The following is a 5,417-nucleotide window of genomic DNA, read 5'->3' as shown; positions in this document are numbered from 1 at the left end:
CTCTTCATGTGGGAGTTTAATGTTGGGAGAGACAGGACAGCTGGGCTTGGTGGTAAACGCCTTTGATTCCCTGCACTTGGGAGGCAGAGACCCATCTGTCCTACAAAGTGAGTTCCAGGCTAGCCAGGACACACAGTCAGGTCTTGTCTCAAACTAACAAAAAAGAAAAAAGCAGGAAGATTTCGTGGGGCCCAGAGGAAGGCAGCTGGAGATGGAGAGTTTTGGCATCTGATGTAAACTCAGAATGTGATGTTGCTTTGTGCTCAGCTTCATGGAGAAATCCTTGGCTTTGGTGGATAACATGTAAATGCTATTTAGGATTAGACTGTATTATAGTTCTGGGGCTTGGAGGATCCACCTTATGCCAAGAGTCGGCAGTCTTGGCTTGTGATTATTGACCTCCTACCCAAGACACAGTTCTCAAGTCTCTCAAGATCAAAAACGGCCTTGATCTGCTTTCTGTCAGACAGAAAATGATTCTCAAATTAGATATATAATGGTCAGTGACAGAGGAATAGTGATGTACGGAGCACAGTAAACAATGGTTTTGTGGGCCGGTATTAGGGCAGAATCATTACCAGTGCATTCTAGTACATATAGAATTCACATATGAGAGCAATGGAACCAGAGCTGTGGTTTCAGGAATGTCACCATGTCCCTTTAGTTCCCCCCTGGAAGAAATATCAAATATGAGTCTTTTCCACTAAACATGATAAAACTTATGTTTAGGAAAAGGAATTAAAATCTTTTCATCTCTCCCTGCCGCTGCCCCCCCCAAACACCTGTTAAGACTTTATTGCAAATGTTTTAATGTTTAATCCACCCCACCCAGAAAAACCTTTATTCACTCAAAGGTCCACTGCTCTATTATAGGAATTTGATGGCTTGGAGCAGTAATTCTTTCAGACCAACCAGCTGAACAATATTGTGAGGTCAGACCCCAGCAGCCAATGGAAGAAAGACACAGCCGCCATCTTCCTTAGAACAAAAGTCAAATTCACACTCCGTCTCTGTGTGCTGCACTTCTCAGTGCACCCTCTAAATCAAGAGTAAAGTTTGTCTTGTACAGACACTTCGATTAAAATGGAGGTCTACTTCTTATTGACCCCCTGATAGAGCGCTGACGCTATAGAACAGGATTCCTCTGAGATGACAGATGACCTTGCTCAGCACAGAGAGGAAGGTCTGTCTGGGACGGCCTGTCTTCCCAGTCTCTCTCACCTTGGCCAAACAATCTCAGGAAGGAGAGAGACGTGCAACAGTTTCCTCATCCCAAGTCCCACAACCTGCCCCTGTAAAGGGCCACAGCCAGCTTTTTCCCCTGGCAGACACATTCATTGCCCATGGGAGAGAGGCTGCCACTTTGTTGTGTGTGCTAATAAGTATAGTCCAGTTGGTTATGGTGTTGAAATCCAAGCACTGAAATGTTACAAGGTAAAAATTTATTTTACTGCTGGTCCAAACTTAGTCTCCTCATAAGTAGAAGGATGAAGCAGCCCGGCCAAAAGCAGGGGAACCTTTTCAATGCAAGTGATTTAGAAAGCAGAATTTTGTAATTAGTTTACGGAACAAACCATGAAACGATGCAAAGAACCTATGATACGTGAATCACAAGAATACAGAAAAAGAACTAGTAAAAAAAAAATAACAGCAACAACAACAAAAACAAAGTTGACTAGCTAGGACATGACTACAGGGGAGAAAGACACCATAAAGGACAATATAAGAATAAATCAAACTTTAATGTTATGCTTAACTGAGAAAGGAAAAATGGAGTCAGCTGGTCCTTAACACCAGTCTGTTTTAGGTCAGACTCGGGTCACCTTCCCTCCTGCTACGTGGCAAAATCTTTCCTGGGAAGATGTAACAAACATCTACTCAACCCAGACAGGAAGCCCATGACAGACCAAAGTTGGTGAACCCTGAGTTTTATGGAGGTTACTCACAGGCACATGGATGAGGGGTTACTCAGAGGCACATGGGTGAGGAGTAACTCATAGGTATACGGGTGAGGGGTAACTTACAGGTATATGAGTGAGGGGCTACTTATAGGAGCAGCAATGACTCAAAGATAGCTGTAATCACCCACCAAAGGCCACCCCAGCCTGGATGACAGCTCACAAAAGATGGGGACCTGGAGCTGGCTGCATAGCTTGCAGGCAGCTCAACAGGTTGGAAAGTGGTTTTTTTTCCAAGTGACTCAGTTGTTCTAAACCTCTTGCAGGCAGCTTGTCTGGAATCAGCCTCCACTGCACCTTGGCGGCTCTTCTGAGAGGGCCGCTCAGCCTTTCTTTCTTACTCTGGCTGCGAGGGGCCTAGTGAATCCGATTGGTTTCAGGGACTTCCAGAAGCTCTTTTGAGTTGTTTACTTTCCTGCTTAAAGAATGTCTCTGCAGGATAGAATGTTTCAATCCCAGAGGAAATTGCTCTGCAACATTTCCTGAAAGTCTTCACCCACAGATTGTACCATATCTGAGAAAAACCCAACCAGGAACATTGAAACATGGATGGACACCAGGGTTGTTAAGAAAAATGTCACCTTAAAGGGATAAAGGGACCTGAGAAGTTAAAAGAACTTAAAAAAAAATCCTGGAAGAAATTCACATACAAACTCTTTTGTAGCTGGGCAGGCATCAGCAGGCCTGCAATTGTTAGGGATGAACCCTGGTCTCCACCTGTTTCCCTGGTAGCACCAGACGAGAAGAATCAGCTTTGCCCCTAATTAAGATTTAAAACGCCATGTGAAAAGTTATCAGGGCTTTGTAAGGTCCAGGAGAGGAAAGAGATTTCCTGTTAGTCAGAAGAAAGGAATGGATTCTACCTCTAGCTCAGGGTGGAGACAAATTATGGTGTTCTTCTCCTTAAGAGTTCATCCAATTGGGCCTCTCAGTCACTGGGCCAGGAGATGGTCCTTCAGGAAAGCAAACAAACCTAAAGAAATGCTGAGGTATTGGGAGGATTATTCATCAGAATGAGATAATTTATTTATATTTATATATACGAGGAGAAACACTGCCCCTCCCCCCAGGACAGCATCAGTATCAGGACCTGTAAGACCAAGTTCTCAGCACAATGGAGATTTATTTGCCCCAGAGGGACAACGGGAAGGGAGTTAGAGACAAAGACAGGAGACAGAGGATGAGGGAGAAGGGGAAGGGAAAAAGGAAGAGGGGAAGAGGTATTTGTTTTAGAGGGGGATAAAAGGCAGCCTTTTGATAGGAGACAGACATGGCCCATGGGCAAATGACAGTTTGCAAAGGTAAAAAGGGAACCCCATATTAGGATGAGGTGCTTAATTTTAATTGGGCATGTTAATTAGGTGAGCCAATGGGGGTTTGGATTGTTGAACTTCAATACTTTGATTGCTGGACCTTAGACAGCTTTAGTAGTTTAGCCTTAGGAGGAGACAGTGGCCAAATAAGGGAATAGACCTTGGTGGCTAGCTTTAGGAATGTAATCTGTTTTTAGCAAGGCATAGGGAATTCGGGAGAAGGGCAAGGCCTGCCAGAGCCATGTTTGCCATGCTTGAGCTGGCTAGAGTCTCCCTACCCCCCAGCGCCCTTGGGGCTATAATCTGTTGATCTTCACCAAGTCCACCTACTTTTCTAAGTCAGAAAGTGTAACTTGTCCCCATCCTCGGCCCTTTGTCAAAGTCACTGTCCTGTTGCTAGGAAGAGACACCACGGCCAAGGCAACTCTTCTAAAAGCATTTAGTTGGGGAGTATGCTTACGCTTTTAGAGTTTTGGTCCGTTATCATCAGGGTGGGAAACATGTCGGCAGGTATGGCCCAGGAGCAGAAGCTGAGAGCTACATTCCAATCTGCAACTGGAGAGAGGCAGCCACCGGGCTGGGCATGAGCTTTTGAAACTTCCAAGCCCACTCTCCCAGGGACACGGTTCCTCCAACAAGACCACACATCTCTTTAATCCTTTCACATAGTGCCACTTTCCTGTGACTAAACATTCAAATTATGAGCCCATGGGGGCCATTCTTAAAACCACCACACCCCTCCATCTATTTTTTGAATACTTGCATCTTAAGTATGCTTGCCTCCATGCTCTGGACATGTTCACATTCTCTGGTGTACTGCTTGTCAACTTCCATTGCTGAACTTTCTTGTTTACCTGGACCCCAACGCAAAGGCAAGTCACTCTTCTTGGTCTCTATTTTCCTCTGGGTAGCAGCTGACATTCATAGCTGTCCGTTGGGTTTTTCCCCCTCAAACTTTAATAAAATGGTCAGTTTCCTTCTCAGTCAATTGTTAAACTCCATCACCAACAAGACAATGGTCCTGCAGAAAGGAACCTTAATTTCCCGTTACAGAACCTTGAAAAGTCTTTACTCAGAGATACACTAGCAAGAAGCCTGGAGACCAACGGCAAATAGGTTAGATTCCAAAATCATGGGAACAAAACCACTCTCTCCTTACCCAGGACAGAGTAGCTTTCGTTTTAAGAATAGCAACATTCTAAGAGAATATTTTATTTTTACTTTGGGAAATATTTGGAAGATTTCTTAACCTCAAAATGACTTTAGTTTTCAATAAAGGGGAATAAAGGAATTAATGTGAAATTCCTTTGAAGAGTTGGGGTGTGGCTCATTTCTGGGGTGACTGTCTATCGCGTGTGAGACAAAGGGGTAGAGAGGGAGGGGGGGAAAGGTCTTCCAAGTCTCTGAAAGTCAGCAGGGATCTGAGGACGCAGCTGGTGACTGTGACTTTTGAGTCATCCATGTGCCATTTTTGACCCCAATGAACTTTGGTTCACTAAATCAGATTTGAGTGGAATTTCTCTTGTCTGTCCTTCATACTTTATCTAGGGTGAATAGATGGCTAGTTTTCCCTAAGAATAGTCACAGAAGAGGACAGAGGAGGGAGGAAGTGGGGGACGAAGGATAGGAGGGATTTCCTTTGTGCAGTTTTGCATGTTAATGTTTAATCAGGAGTAGTAGCAAGGGGGGAAAAAACACCTATTTTGTTGGTTCTCATCCTAACCGCTCAACCTCTATCTACTAATTGGCATGCATTGTGTTGCCAGTTCTGCTGTGGTCTGGCAGCTCACACCCAGAACTTCAGCGCCACGGGTTCACGCACACACGTGCTTTGAGCATCACTATTTACTTCTAAGCAGGTTGTAGCAATGCTCAAGTAATCTTTAAATGGCTGAGAGGGACTCATTTCCTAAGGTCCTGAACCATAAAACAGCAGCACCTGCTGCTCTGGTGAGATTCCCAGGTGGGAAAGGCAACAGATTGGCAGGGTGGACCAAGAGCAAGGGACAGTGTTACCGGTGCGCACAGAGTCACTCACCCGGGAACACATGAAAGCATGAAGGTAACTGTGCACCACTGTATTTCACTTGAATATAAAGAACAAGGCTTTGGATGAAATCAAGAGGACAGACTCTCCCCTCCCCTC

This window comes from Mastomys coucha, unplaced genomic scaffold (assembly GCF_008632895.1).
Source record: "Mastomys coucha isolate ucsf_1 unplaced genomic scaffold, UCSF_Mcou_1 pScaffold14, whole genome shotgun sequence".
NCBI lineage: Eukaryota > Metazoa > Chordata > Mammalia > Rodentia > Muridae > Mastomys > Mastomys coucha.
The sequence above is the reverse complement of the archived record's forward strand: the minus strand, read 5'-3'. Positions refer to the sequence as shown.